Genomic DNA, 14,120 nt, shown 5'->3' with positions numbered 1-14,120 from the left:
GACTCCTTTTCTGGAGTAATGCTCTGGAGTGCTCACCTGAGAGATGGTGGTTCAATCAGGATAAAGCGACACCTTTTCGGTAGTAATGGTCTGGAGTGCTCACCTGAGAGGTGGTGGTTCAATCAGGATAAAGCGACTCCTTTTCGGAAGTAGTGGTCAAGAGTGCTCACCTGAGAGGTGGTGATTCAATCAGGATGAAGCGACTCCTTTTCGGTAGTAGTGGTCTGGAGTGCTCAACTGAGAGGTGGTGGTTCAATCAGGATGAAGCAACTCCTTTAGGGTAGTAATGGTCTGGAGTGCTCACCTGAGAGGTGGTGGCTCAATCAGGATGAAGCGACTCCTTTTCAGTAGTAATGGTCTGAAGTATATTTTTTTCTAAGCATTTCCTACTTTTAGCAGAAAATAACAAAAAATATAGATACTGGTATGCATACCCCATGATGTTTTCAGGGCACCTGGAAAGAAGGGTGTTACACTATGGTGGGTGTTGTCCAGCATACCTGTCTTCGGGGGAGAGCGGCTCCGGTTTTCTGCCTCCTCCTGTCTCCTCCGAAATTGTTCTGTGAGCAATTTGAGCCTCACCGCCTTCCTGACGGGATTGTCTTCCACGGGACCGACGTCATGATGGCATGGTGGTGGTGACTGATGCCGGTGTACCTGAAAAAAAATAAAAATGTTTAATAGAGATAATAATAATAGCAATATATACAATAATAGTACGATAGCAAAATATTTTAATAAAAAACACTGATAATCGCAGGAGACACAGTCTGACAATGTGATTCGGTCAGCTCCCAATAAACTAATGTTTTCAAACAACTGAAGTCCGGTTTGAACCGATTTGCAGCTCACTGTGACATCACACACCTCATACCAGCCGCCACATTTCAGGCTTGGAAACTGATACATTTTATATTTAATTAAACGATACTATGGTCATTTTAGTGACTGGGTATACTGAGCATAATTCTCAGTATCTGTTCCTATTCTGTATGCATGGACTCTCCACAGTACCACTTCTCTTGTCCTGTATGCTGGGTGTTTTTTTCAGTACCATACTTACCTAGGTGGATGTTGTATCTGCCCCTCGGCGCCTCTACACTGAGAACCAACCGATCAAACACTGCCGATCGCTCAGCGACTCCTTTTCTGGAGTAATGCTCTGGAGTGCTCACCTGAGAGATAGTGGTTCAATCAGGATAAAGCGACTCCTTTTCGGTAGTAATGGTCTGGAGTGCTCACCTGGGAGGTGGTGGTTCAATCAGGATAAAGCGACTCCTTTTCGGAAGTAGTGGTCAAGAGTGCTCACCTGAGAGGTGGTGATTCAATCAGGATGAAGCGACTCCTTTTCGGTAGTAGTGGTCTGGAGTGCTCACCTGAGAGGTGGTGGCTCAATCAGGATGAAGCGACTCCTTTTCAGTAGTAATGGTCTGAAGTATATTTTTTTCTAAGCATTTTCTACTTTTAGCAAAAAATAACAAAAAATATAGATACTGGTATGCATACCCCATGATGTTTTCAGGGCACCTGGAAAGAAGGGTGTTACACTATGGTGGGTGTTGTCCAGCATACCTGTCTTCGGGAGAGAGCGGCTCTGGTTTTCTGCCTCCTCCTGTCTCCTCCAAAGTTGTTCTGTGAGCAATTTGAGCCTCTCCACCTTCCTGACGGGATCGCCTTCCATGGGACCGACATCATGATGGCATGGTGGTGGTGACTGATGCCGGTGTACCTGAAAAAAATAAAAATGTTTAATAGAGATAATAATAATAGCAATATATACAATAATAGTACGATAGCAAAATATTTTAATAAAAAACACTGATAATCGCAGGAGACACAGTCTGACAATGTGATTCGGTCAGCTCCCAATAAACTAATGTTTTCAAACAACTGAAGTCCGGTTTGAACCGATTTGCAGCTCACTGTGACATCACACACCTCATACCAGCCGCCACATTTCAGGCTTGGAAACTGATACATTTTATATTTAATTAAACGATACTATGGTCATTTTAGTGACTGGGTATACTGAGCATAATTCTCAGTATCTGTTCTTATTCTGTATGCATGGACTCTCCACAGTACCACTTCTCTTGTCCTGTATGCTGGGTGTTTTTTTCAGTACCATACTTACCTAGGTGGATGTTGCATCTGCCCCTCGGTGCCTCTACACTGAGAACCAACCGATCAAACACTGCCGATCGCTCAGCGACTCCTTTTCTGGAGCAATGCTCTGAAGTGCTCACCTGAGAGATAGTGGTTCAATCAGGATAAAGCGACTCCTTTTCGGTAGTAATGGTCTGGAGTGCTCACCTGAGAGGTGGTGGTTCAATCAGGATAAAGCGACTCCTTTTCGGTAGTAGTGGTCTGGAGTGCTCACCTGAGAGGTGGTGGCTCAATCAGGATGAAGCGACTCCTTTTCAGTAGTAATGGTCTGAAGTATATTTTTTTCTAAGCATTTTCTACTTTTAGCAAAAAATAACAAAAAATATAGATACTGGTATGCATACCCCATGATGTTTTCAGGGCACCTGGAAAGAAGGGTGTTACACTATGGTGGGTGTTGTCCAGCATACCTGTCTTCGGGGGAGAGCGGCTCCGGTTTTCTGCCTCCTCCTGTCTCCTCCAAAGTTGTTCTGTGAGCAATTTGAGCCTCTCCACCTTCCTGACGGGATCGCCTTCCATGGGACCGACGTCATGATGGCATGGTGGTGGTGACTGATGCCGGTGTACCTGAAAAAAATTAAAATGTTTAATAGAGATAATAATAATAGCAATATATACAATAATAGTACGATAGCAAAATATTTTAATAAAAAACACTGATAATCGCAGGAGACACAGTCTGACAATGTGATTCGGTCAGCTCCCAATACAGTAATGTTTTCAAACAACTGAAGTCCGGTTTGAACCGATTTGCAGCTCACTGTGACATCACACACCGCATACCAGCCGCCACATTTCAGGCTTGGAAACTGATAGATTTTATATTTAATTAAACGATACTATGGTCATTTTAGTGACTGGGTATACTGGGCCTAATTCTCAGTATCTGTTCCTATTCTGTATGCATGGACTCTCCACAGTACCACTTCTCTTATCCTGTACGCTGGGTGTTTTTTTCAGTACCATACTTACCTAGGTGGATGTTGTATCTGCCCCTCGGCGCCTCTACACTGAGAACCAACCGATCAAACACTGCCGATCACTCAGCGACTCCTTTTCTGGAGTAATGCTCTGGAGTGCTCACCTGAGAGATGGTGGTTCAATCAGGATAAAGCGACACCTTTTCGGTAGTAATGGTGTGGAGTGCTCACCTGAGAGGTGGTGGTTCAATCAGGATAAAGCGACTCCTTTTCGGAAGTAGTGGTCAAGAGTGCTCACCTGAGAGGTGGTGATTCAATCAGGATGAAGCGACTCCTTTTCGGTAGTAGTGGTCTGGAGTGCTCACCTGAGAGGTGGTGGTTCAATCAGGATGAAGCAACTCCTTTAGGGTAGTAATGGTCTGGAGTGCTCACCTGAGAGGTGGTGGCTCAATCAGGATGAAGCGACTCCTTTTCAGTAGTAATGGTCTGAAGTATATTTTTTTCTAAGCATTTTCTACTTTTAGCAGAAAATAACCAAAAATATAGATACTGGTATGCATACCCCATGATGTTTTCAGGGCACCTGGAAAGAAGGGTGTTGTCACGATCGTCCTGGCGTCTCGTTTGCGCACGAGAGACTTACCCACAGAAGCTTGTTGTCAAAGACCCGTCGTGCTCCGTTAACGCGCGCTAGAGCGATCGGACGCACTCGTGTCGGCTTGAACGAACGCACGCGTGCACGTGGGGGCACGAACGGGCGCACGTCCACTCACGCACGCTGACTCGTCGTGCGTCCGTTTGGCGCCCTACAGTCTTCTTAAGGCACTTGCTCCCTTCCACCCATGCTGACCAGTCTACAGCGTGCTCGGAGATCCTGCTATCCTATACCCGTATCTGTTACCTTGGTTCCTGTTACCCGGCTTTGACCTTGACCCTGATCCGTTGCTGCCTGCCTACGACCTCCTGCTTGTCTGACTACGCCTCTGCCTCATCCCTCTTGTACCACGTTGACCGCTACCTGCTGACCCGGCCTGTACCCGACTCTGCTGTTTCTACCTACCTGTTGGATATCCTGTGACTGCTGTATCCGCTGACATCCGTCTGCCAGCCAGTCTACCACTTGTGCCTGCCTACACCAGCCTATTGTCTTCAGCTCCATCTACTCGCTGTTGGTGTCCTGCTGCCCATCCGGACCAGCATCTACCTGCCAGGCACTTGTGCCCCCTGAACTTTTGAGCTTCTGTTACCACCTCCAGGGGTTCTTCAGCCAGGGGCTACGAGGGGCCGCTTCCTGCATTCCGGGCTTGCCTACTAGGTACGTGACAGTACTGGTCAGCCATGTCCGAGCCTGCGCAGGGAGCCTCCCCCATGGACGAGCTTTGCCGCCATTTGGCCGGTCTTACCCAGGCAGTAAAGAGCCTACAGGAAGGCTACGGCAGACTGGAAGAGCAAGTCCAAGCACTATCTGCTGCTCCGCCCGTTGCTCCAGGGGGCCACGCCCCGCCTTCAGTGGTGATGATGCCACCTGAACCCAGAGTACCAACCCCAGAGCGGTTCACGGGTGACCGGAACAAGTTTAGAGCCTTCCGTAACTCTTGTGAGCTCTACTTCGCCCTGCAACCGAGGACCTTCTCCCTCGAGGCGACCAAGGTGGGGTTCGTTATCTCCCTCCTAACGAACGAACCTCAAGCCTGGGCACATCGCCTACTGGAGCGCAAGGACCCATCCTTAGACACCTTAGACACCTTTTTTATGGCAATGTCTAGACTCTATGAGGACCCCCAACTCGCTGCAACTGCAGAAGCAGCCCTACACGTTCTGCAGCAAGGTCGCAGGCCTGTGGAGGACTACGTGTCGGAGTTCCGTCGTTGGAGCGCTGACACGGACTGGAATAACGCAGCCCTGCGATATCAGTTCCGCATGGGCCTGTCCGAGCCTTTGAAGGATGAGTTGGCACGTGTTGGCATTCCCGACACCCTGGAGGCCCTGATAGACATTTCCGTTCAGATTGATAGGCGCTTGAGGGAACGCCGCCAAGAACGTTCTTCTACAGTCGCACGCCCTGTCTGGATGTTGCCACGGGTGCCTAGCTCCGCCCACCCAGCTCCTTCAGTTCCTGCCACAGCCACGCTGGATCCCCCGGAACCGATGCAGTTAGGGCTACTCCGTCCATCACTGACCCCAGAGGAACGCCAACGACGCCGGGTCAACAACCTCTGTTTGTACTGTGGAGAATCAGGGCACTTTGTTCGCTCCTGCCCAGCCAAGATACGTAAGTGCCTTCTTGTTCCACCTGTTCCTTCGTCAGTGCTGTCTGAAAACTCCTCTCACCTGGCTGTTCCTGTTCTTTTGCAGCTCCCAGGAAGGACTATTTCAACCCACGCAGTTATTGATTCGGGGGCATGCAGTGGGTTTATGGACGTGTCCTTTGCCCTGAAGAACAAGATTCCCCTTAGACCGAGAGAGAAGGGACTCTCGGTATACCTGGCCGATGGGTCCGCTCTAGAATCAGGACCGGTGACTCAGGAGACTAGTCCCCTCTCTGCTGTCATCGCGGGACTCACCAAGAATTCCTGTGCCTAGACGTCATCAAATCTCCTCTGTTCCCCATCATTCTAGGCATGCCTTGGTTGAAGGCACATAATCCACGTATCAACTGGGCCACCGGAAAAATTGAATTCCCTTCGGACTACTGCCTCCAGCATTGTTACCCAGCAATTAACGGGGACTCTCCGGCCCTCCTCTGTATGGAAGCAGATGATGACACCCAACAAGCTGTGCCTAGAGAATACCACGACTTCCTAGACGTGTTCAGTAAAAAAGGGGCTGAAACCCTACCACCTCATAGGCCCTACGACTGCCCTATCGAACTACTCCCGGGGGCAGAGATTCCCTTTGGAAGAATTTTTCCTCTGTCTGAATCTGAACTCAGTACTCTGAAAACCTACTTGGACGAAAATCTTGAAAAGGGATTTATCCGACCCTCTACTTCCCCAGCTGGTGCGGGGATTTTCTTTGTGGAAAAGAAAGACCACTCTCTACGCCCATGCGTGGACTATCGGGCGTTGAACAAAATCACCATCAAGAACCGTTACCCTCTGCCATTGGTTCCCGAACTTTTTCAGAGACTAGGTTCTGCTAAAATATTCTCTAAGCTGGATCTTCGGGGGGCTTACAACCTCGTCCGTATTAGGAAAGGTGACGAGTGGAAGACTGCCTTTCGTACCCGCTTCGGGCACTTTGAATACCTGGTGATGCCGTTCGGGCTGTGTAACGCTCCTGCCACGTTCTAGCATTTTGTCAATGACATTTTTAGAGATTACCTTGACCTGTTTGTAATTGTCTACCTTGATGACATTTTGATTTTCTCCCCCTCTCTAGCAGATCACCGGATACACGTTAAAAAGGTCCTGACCCGTCTCCGTCTTCACGGTCTATACGCTAAGCCCGAGAAATGTGTGTTCGAACAACCGAGCATCCAGTTCCTCGGCCTGATTATCTCGGTAAGGGGAATTGAGATGGATCCCCAGAAGATCTCCGCAATTCAGGACTGGCCTGCCCCTTCCGATAAAAAAGGAGTTCAGCGATTTGTGGGATTCGCGAACTTCTACCGCAAGTTCATTAAGAGTTTCTCGGCAATTATCGCTCCCATCACCGGACTAACGAAGCAGTCTCAGAAGTTTCATTGGACCAGCGAAGCACAAGAGGCCTTCAAGACCTTAAAAGATTTGTTTATATCCGCTTCTGTCCTGAAACATCCCAATCCCGCTCTACCATACATCCTCGAGGTCGACGCTTCGGAGATTGCAGTAGGAGCGATACTCTCCCAGAGGCAGGGGGCCAAGTCCTTACTCCACCCAGTTGCTTTTTTTTCCCGCAAGTTGTCGGAGGCAGAGAGAAACTATGACGTCGGGGATCGTGAGTTACTGGCAATAAAATCCGCACTCGAAGAGTGGCGCTATCTGCTGGAGGGAGCCACCCACCCGATCCTGGTCTATACGGACCACAAAAATTTGGAGTACCTTAAAACCGCTAAGAGATTGAGGCTCCGTCAAGCCAGGTGGGCACTCTTCTTCTCCAGATTTTCATTTCACATCACCTACCGTCCCAGATCCAAGAATACCAAACCAGATGCTCTCTCCCGCATGTACAACCAATCGGAGAGCTCGCCATCCACAGATACTATCCTCTCTACGGGGAACTTCCTTCTGCTCCAGGGGGATGTGGTATCCCAAATTAAGCAGGCTTCCATAGGCCTAACGCCTCCACCCGGTATCCCGTTGTCCTCCAGCAATGACCTTCTGTGGCATGAGAACCAGATCTTTGTTCCCCAAGAAGTTCGGACCCCAGTTCTGGCCGCCTGTCATGATCACCCACTGGCCGGCCACTTTGGGGTATTCAAGACTCTGGAACTACTCCAACGCACATTCTGGTGGCCTCGCATGAAGGACGACTGCAAGAGGTACGTGGAAACCTGTGTCATCTGCACCCGGAGCAAAGGCAGCAAGTCAAGAGCCTGGGGTCTGCTAAAACCGCTGCCTGTTCCTGATAGACCATGGAGGATGATCTCCATGGATTTCATCGTTGAACTTCCCCCTTCAGAGAACTATTCTACGATTTTCGTTATAGTCGATAGACTTACCAAAATGGCTCACTTCCTGCCCATGAAGGGCACTCCCTCAGCTACAGAGACAGCCAACACCTTTATCAAAGAAATCGTAAGACTCCACGGCATTCCCGTTAACATCACATCCGATAGGGGGGTGCAGTTCACCTCGAGATTTTGGAGAGCGCTCTGCGGAGCCTTAAAGATCGATCTTTGTCTGTCCTCAGCCTACCATCCACAGACCAACGGCCAGACTGAGAGGACGAACCAGACTCTGGAGCAGTACCTCCGTTGTTTCTCCTCCTTCTCCCAAGATGACTGGGTCTCTCTCCTGCCTATGGCCGAATTCGCCTACAACAACACGGTCCACTCTGCCACCAAACAGTCCCCCTTCTACGCGAACTTCGGCTTCCACCCAGTGTTCTTGCCTGGCACCTTCCCTGAATGTTCGGTACCAGCAGTACAGGACCGTCTTAACTTCCTTGAATCAAACAACAAACTTCTACAAGAGACCCTGACCAAGTCCCAAGAGCACAACAAAGAAGTTTTTGACAGGAAAAGGAGGGGGGAGCTGGATCTCAAGATTGGGGATCAGGTCTGGTTGTCTACCTTGAACCTTAGACTGTCCTGCCCCTCTAAGAAGTTGGGTCCGAAATTTGTGGGCCCCTTTCCGATCAAAAGGAAACTGAATAACGTGGCTTTCGAACTTAAGCTTCCAGAGTCCTTCCGGATCCATCCAGTATTTCACGTGTCACTACTCAAACCCGCAGTCCCGGACCCCTTCGTTGACAGGATGACCGGCCCTCCAGAACCCGTGATGGTCAATGGAGAGATTGAATTTGAGATTGAATCCATACTGGATTGCAGGAGAAGGCGAAACCAGACTCAATTTTTGGTCAAGTGGAAGGGGTACGGCCCGGAGGAGAATTCTTGGGAGCCAGAATCTAATATTCACGCTAAAAGACTCATCCGTGCCTTTAAGAACTCCCATCCGAGTAAGATGGCTCGGTTGGGCATCCGGAGGCTGCCCTTTGGGGGGGGGGCAGTGTCACGATCGTCCTGGCGTCTCGTTTGCGCACGAGAGACTTACCCACAGAAGCTTGTTGTCAAAGACCCGTCGTGCTCCGTTAACGCGCGCTAGAGCGATCGGACGCACTCGCGTCGGCTTGAACGAACGCACGCGTGCACGTGGGGGCACGAACGGGCGCACGTCCACTCACGCACGCTGACTCGTCGTGCGACCGTTTGGCGCCCTACAGTCTTCTTAAGGCACTTGCTCCCTTCCACCCGTGCTGACCAGTCTACAGCGTGCTCGGAGATCCTGCTATCCTATACCCGTATCTGTTACCTTGGTTCCTGTTACCCGGCTTTGACCTTGACCCTGATCCGTTGCTGCCTGCCTACGACCTCCTGCTTGTCTGACTACGCCTCTGCCTCATCCCTCTTGTACCACATTGACCGCTACCTGCTGACCCGGCCTGTACCCGACTCTGCTGTTTCTACCTACCTGTTGGATATCCTGTGACTGCTGTATCCGCTGACGTCCGTCTGCCAGCCAGTCTACCACTTGTGCCTGCCTACACCAGCCTATTGTCTTCAGCTCCATCTACTCGCTGTTGGTGTCCTGCTGCCCATCCGGACCAGCATCTACCTGCCAGGCACTTGTGCCCCCTGAACTTTTGAGCTTCTGTTACCACCTCCAGGGGTTCTTCAGCCAGGGGCTACGAGGGGCCGCTTCCTGCATTCCGGGCTCGCCTACTAGGTACGTGACAGGTGTTACACTATGGTGGGTGTTGTCCAGCATACCTGTTTTCGGGGGAGAGCGGCTCCGGTTTTCTGCCTCCTCCTGTCTCCTCCGAAATTGTTCTGTGAGCAATTTGAGCCTCACCGCCTTCCTGACGGGATTGTCTTCCACGGGACCGACGTCATGATGGCATGGTGGTGGTGACTGATGCCGGTGTACCTGAAAAAAATAAAAATATTTAATAGAGATAATAATAATAGCAATATATACAATAATAGTACGATAGCAAAATATTTTAATAAAAAACACTGATAATCGCAGGAGACACAGTCTGACAATGTGATTCGGTCAGCTCCCAATAAAGTAATGTTTTCAAACAACTGAATCCGTTTGAACCGACTTGCAGCTCACTGTGACATCACACACCTCATACCAGCTGCCACATTTCAGGCTTGAAAACTGATAGATTTTATATTTAATTAAACGATACTATGGTCATTTTAGTGACTGGGTATACTGGGCATAATTTTCAGTATCTGTTCTTATTCTGTATGCATGGACTCTCCACAGTACCACTTCTCTTGACCTGTATGCTGGGTGTTTTTTTCAGTATCATACTTACCTAGGTGGATGTTGTATCTGCCCCTCGGCGCCTCTACACTGAGAACCAATCGATCAAACACTGCCGATCGCTCAGCGACTCCTTTTCTGGAGTAATGCTCTGGAGTGCTCACCTGAGAGATGGTGGTTCAATCAGGATAAAGCGACTCCTTTTCGGTAGTAATGGTCTGGAGTGCTCACCTGAGAGGTGGTGGTTCAATCAGGATAAAGCGACTCCTTTTCGGAAGTAGTGGTCTGGAGTGCTCACCTGAGAGGTGGTGATTCAATCAGGATGAAGCGACTCCTTTTCGGTAGTAGTGGTCTGGAGTGCTCATCTGAGAGGTGGTGGTTCAATCAGGATGAAGCAACTCCTTTAGGGTAGTAATGGTCTGGAGTGCTCACCTGAGAGGTGGTGGCTCAATCAGGATGAAGCGACTCCTTTTCAGTAGTAATGGTCTGAAGTATATTTTTTTCTAAGCATTTTCTACTTTTAGCAGAAAATAACAAAAAATATAGATACTGGTATGCATACCCCATGATGTTTTCAGGGCACCTGGAAAGAAGGGTGTTACACTATGGTGGGTGCTGTCCAGCATACCTGTCTTCGGGGGAGAGCGGCTCCGGTTTTCTGCCTCCTCCTGTCTCCTCCGAAGTTGTTATGTGAGCAATTTGAGCCTCACCGCCTTCCTGACGGGATTGTCTTCCACGGGACCGACGTCATGATGTCATGGTGGTGGTGACTGATGCCGGTGTACCTGAAAAAAATAAAAATGTTTAATAGAGATAATAATAATAGCAATATATACAATAATAGTACGATAGCAAAATATTTTAATAAAAAACACTGATAATTGCAGGAGACACAGTCTGACAATGTGATTCGGTCAGCTCCCAATAAAGTAATGTTTTCAAACAACTGAAGTCCGGTTTGAACCGATTTGCAGCTCACTGTGACATCATACACCTCATACCAGCCGCCACATTTCAGGCTTGGAAACTGATAGATTTTATATTTAATTAAACGATACTATGGTCATTTTAGTGACTGGGTATACTGGGCATAATTCTCAGTATCTGTTCCTATTCTGTATGCATGGACTCTCCACAGTACCACTTCTCTTATCCTGTACGCTGGGTGTTTTTTTCAGTACCATACTTACCTAGGTGGATGTTGTATCTGACCCTCGGCGCCTCTACACTGAGAACCAACCGATCAAACACTGCCGATCACTCAGCGACTCCTTTTCTGGAGTAATGCTCTGGAGTGCTCACCTGAGAGATGGTGGTTCAATCAGGATAAAGCGACACCTTTTCGGTAGTAATGGTCTGGAGTGCTCACCTGAGAGGTGGTGGTTCAATCAGGATAAAGCGACTCCTTTTCGGAAGTAGTGGTCAAGAGTGCTCACCTGAGAGGTGGTGATTCAATCAGGATGAAGCGACTCCTTTTCGGTAGTAGTGGTCTGGAGTGCTCACCTGAGAGGTGGTGGTTCAATCAGGATGAAGTAACTCCTTTAGGGTAGTAATGGTCTGGAGTGCTCACCTGAGAGGTGGTGGCTCAATCAGGATGAAGCGACTCCTTTTCAGTAGTAATGGTCTGAAGTATATTTTTTTCTAAGCATTTTCTACTTTTAGCAGAAAATAACAAAAAATATAGATACTGGTATGCATACCCCATGATGTTTTCAGGGCACCTGGAAAGAAGGGTGTTACACTATGGTGGGTGTTGTCCAGCATACCTGTCTTCGGGGGAGAGCGGCTCCGGTTTTCTGCCTCCTCCTGTCTCCTCCGAAGTTGTTATGTGAGCAATTTGAGCCTCACCGCCTTCCTGACGGGATTGTCTTCCACGGGACCGACGTCATGATGTCATGGTGGTGGTGACTGATGCCGGTGTACCTGAAAAAAAATAAAAATGTTTAATAGAGATAATAATAATAGCAATATATACAATAATAGTACGATAGCAAAATATTTTAATAAAAAACACTGATAATCGCAGGAGACACAGTCTGACAATGTGATTCGGTCAGCTCCCAATAAACTAATGTTTTCAAACAACTGAAGTCCGGTTTGAACGGATTTGCAGCTCACTGTGACATCACACACCTCATACCAGCCGCCACATTTCAGGCTTGGAAACTGATAGATTTTATATTTAATTAAACGATACTATGGTCATTTTAGTGACTGGGTATACTGGGCATAATTCTCAGTATCTGTTCCTATTCTGTATGCATGGACTCTCCACAGTACCACTTCTCTTGTCCTGTATGCTGGGTGTTTTTTTCAGTACCATACTTACCTAGGTGGATGTTGTATCTGCCCCTCGGTGCCTCTACACTGAGAACCAACCGACCAAACACTGCCGATCGCTCAGCGACTCCTTTTCTGGAGTAATGCTCTGGAGTGCTCACCTGAGAGATAGTGGTTAAATCAGGATAAAGCGACTCCTTTTCGGTAGTAATGGTCTGGAGTGCTCACCTGAGAGGTGGTGGTTCAATCAGGATAAAGCGACTCCTTTTCGGAAGTAGTGGTCAAGAGTGCTCACCTGAGAGGTGGTGATTCAATCAGGATGAAGCGACTCCTTTTCGGTAGTAGTGGTCTGGAGTGCTCACCTGAGAGGTGGTGGTTCAATCAGGATAAAGCAACTCCTTTAGGGTAGTAATGGTCTGGAGCGCTCACGTAAGAGGTGGTGGTTCAATCAGGATAAAGCGACTCCTTTTCGGTAGTAATGGTCTGGAGTGCTCACCTGAGAGGTGGTGGTCCAATCAGGATGAAGCGACTCCTTTTCGGTAGTAGTGGTCTGGAGTGCTCATCTGAGAGTTGGTGGTTCAATCAGGATAAAGCAACTCCTTTAGGGTAGTAAGGTCTGGAGCGCTCACCTGAGAGGTGATGGCTCAATCAGGATGAAGCGACTTCTTTTCAGTAGTAATGGTCTGCAGTATATTTTTTTCTAAGCATTTTCTACTTTTAGCAGAAAATAACAAAAAATATAGATACTGGTATGCATACCCCATGATGTTTTCAGGGCACCTGGAAAGAAGGGTGTTACACTATGGTGGGTGTTGTCCAGCATACCTGTCTTCGGGGGAGAGCGGCTCCAGTTTTCTGCCTCCTCCTGTCTCCTCCGAAGTTGTTCTGTGAGCAATTTGAGCCTCACCGCCTTCCTGACGGGATTGTCTTCCACGGGACCGACGTCATGATGTCATGGTGGTGCTGACTGATGCCGGTGTACCTGAAAAAAAATAAAAATGTTTAATAGAGATAATGATAATAGCAATATATACAATAATAGTACGATAGCAAAATATTTTAATAAAAAACACTGATAATCGCAGGAGACACAGTCTGACAATGTGATTCGGTCAGCTCCCAATACAGTAATGTTTTCAAACAACTGAAGTCCGGTTTGAACCGATTTGCAGCTCACTGTGACATCACACACCTCATACCAGCCGCCACATTTCAGGCTTGGAAACTGATACATTTTATATTTAATTAAACGATACTATGGTCATTTTAGTGACTGGGTATACTGAGCATAATTCTAAGTATCTGTTCCTATTCTGTATGCATGGACTCTCCACAGTACCACTTCTCTTGTCCTGTATGCTGGGTGTTTTTTTCAGTACCATACTTACCTAGGTGGATGTTGTATCTGCCCCTCGGTGCCTCTACACTGAGAACCAACCGATCAAACACTGCCGATCGCTCAGCGACTCCTTTTCTGGAGTAATGCTCTGGAGTGCTCACCTGAGAGATAGTGGTTCAATCAGGATAAAGCGACTCCTTTTCGGTAGTAATGGTCTGGAGTGCTCACCTGAGAGGTGGTGGTTCAATCAGGATAAAGCGACTCCTTTTCGGAAGTAGTGGTCAAGAGTGCTCACCTGAGAGGTGGTGATTCAATCAGGATGAAGCGACTCCTTTTCGGTAGTAGTGGTCTGGAGTGCTCACCTGAGAGGTGGTGGTTCAATCAGGATAAAGCAACTCCTTTAGGGTAGTAATGGTCTGGAGCGCTCACGTAAGAGGTGGTGGTTCAATCAGGATAAAGCGACTCCTTTTCGGTAGTAATGGTCTGGAGTGCTCA

At 48.3% G+C, this 14,120-nt stretch overlaps 1 long non-coding RNA gene across 2 annotated transcripts; it reads right to left on the bottom strand.

Annotated features, from left to right (window-relative positions):
• Positions 1-503: 503 nt before the first annotated feature.
• On the bottom strand, positions 504-13,261 carry LOC143984462 (uncharacterized). 2 transcript variants are annotated; one of them, XR_013274872.1, is made up of 3 exons: positions 13,112-13,261; positions 9,499-9,655; positions 504-657 (listed from the first exon to the last, which is right to left on the bottom strand). It is a non-coding gene; the product is annotated as an uncharacterized LOC143984462 (long non-coding RNA). The 2 variants fall into 2 exon arrangements; XR_013274871.1 differs by lacking the exon at positions 13,112-13,261 and adding an exon at positions 10,635-10,788.
• Between the last annotated feature and the right edge of the window lie 859 nt (positions 13,262-14,120).

Source organism: Lithobates pipiens, unplaced genomic scaffold, assembly GCF_037356315.1.
Source record: "Lithobates pipiens isolate NorthernLeopardFrog02 unplaced genomic scaffold, aLitPip1_a1.2 Scaffold_16, whole genome shotgun sequence".
NCBI classification, from domain to species: domain Eukaryota; kingdom Metazoa; phylum Chordata; class Amphibia; order Anura; family Ranidae; genus Lithobates; species Lithobates pipiens.
The sequence above is the reverse complement of the archived record's forward strand: the minus strand, read 5'-3'. Positions and strand labels throughout refer to the sequence as shown.